Below are 1,063 nucleotides of genomic sequence, written 5' to 3' on the forward strand. Positions count from 1 at the left end.
TCTATTTATATGGCATTTTACTCTCTTTTTTTCTTTTTTAGAAACTTATAGGGTATGTCCTTTCATGTTTTTTTTTCTTAATATGCCAAACAATGTGCTTGTGTTTTCATTTTTTCTTGAAGATTATTACTCGAGAGTTGTATTATGAAGAATTACTTCTTATCACGTACATCGAGAATTCTCTCACATACATTACAAGAATTTATGCTATTTTCATAATGTCCAGACCTTCATTAAGTGATTTATTAATATATATGACTGCGAAAGCCATCCCTTGAAGAAGAACTTTTAGGATGTCTTATGTATTAGCAAGTCAATAAAACAGAGAAAGTTGTTACTTGTTTATCTTCAGGAACTAATGGTTAATACTCCTCTTTCACGAGCCAGTGGCTAGTGTCTTTTCACGAACGAGTAATTCAGGTGGGTATCACTGATGGTTCCCTCCCGTAGCCCATTATAATAATTAAAAATCAAAACGTGATAACATAACATCGGAATAAAAATTATTGGTACTCGAATTCAAACAATAATCTCACATCAAAACGTGACGAAAGAACATCGAAATGCGTGTATTTCATCCATTGGTGTGTGAACTTACTCGTTCTCATTTAGATCTTTGCACCTTTTGTGACACTACAAAATCCGCAAGCACAGCTCTTAAGGCAGGACTTTTGCTTTCAGCAGATAAAAAAAACAAATAAGAAACATCAAACTCTAAAGAAATTAGCAACAACAGTGAACACAGTCAAAGAATTAAGAATAAACAAAATGGCCTCAACTCAAGAGCGTGAAATACTCTTAGAGATGGACAAAATCAAAACAAAAAAGAATAATTGATTGCATTAACCTCTCCCCGGGTTAGCATTTCTTAATCAACCAAAATTATATAAGATATGGTCACCAAACATCAATTAATGGAAGTTGCCTAGTCGGTATGATAAAAGTTTTCTGTAAGTCCTTGTATAGAATTGTTTGTATTGATATAGAAATATCAAAGTTTGATGTAACGTAAAACATTACAATAACTTGAACTACACAGATATTAAATCATGTATGAGTTTTG

General features: G+C 32.2%; 1 protein-coding gene across 2 annotated transcripts in view; it reads left to right on the top strand.

Moving 5' to 3' along the window:
• The window catches only part of LOC122246605 (uncharacterized), a 4,878-nt gene extending 4,545 nt beyond the window's left edge, over positions 1-333 (top strand). For both annotated transcript variants that reach the window (XM_086553245.1, XM_043005269.2), the window contains exon 6: positions 1-333. This exon is cut by the window's left edge and continues 276 nt beyond it. The gene's annotated coding sequence lies outside the window, so the exon portion shown is untranslated.
• The last annotated feature ends 730 nt before the right edge of the window (positions 334-1,063 follow it).

This window comes from Penaeus japonicus, unplaced genomic scaffold, assembly GCF_977035675.1.
Source record: "Penaeus japonicus unplaced genomic scaffold, GWHDUDI00000001_assembly GWHDUDI00000028, whole genome shotgun sequence".
In the NCBI taxonomy this organism is placed as follows: Eukaryota; Metazoa; Arthropoda; class Malacostraca; order Decapoda; family Penaeidae; genus Penaeus; species Penaeus japonicus.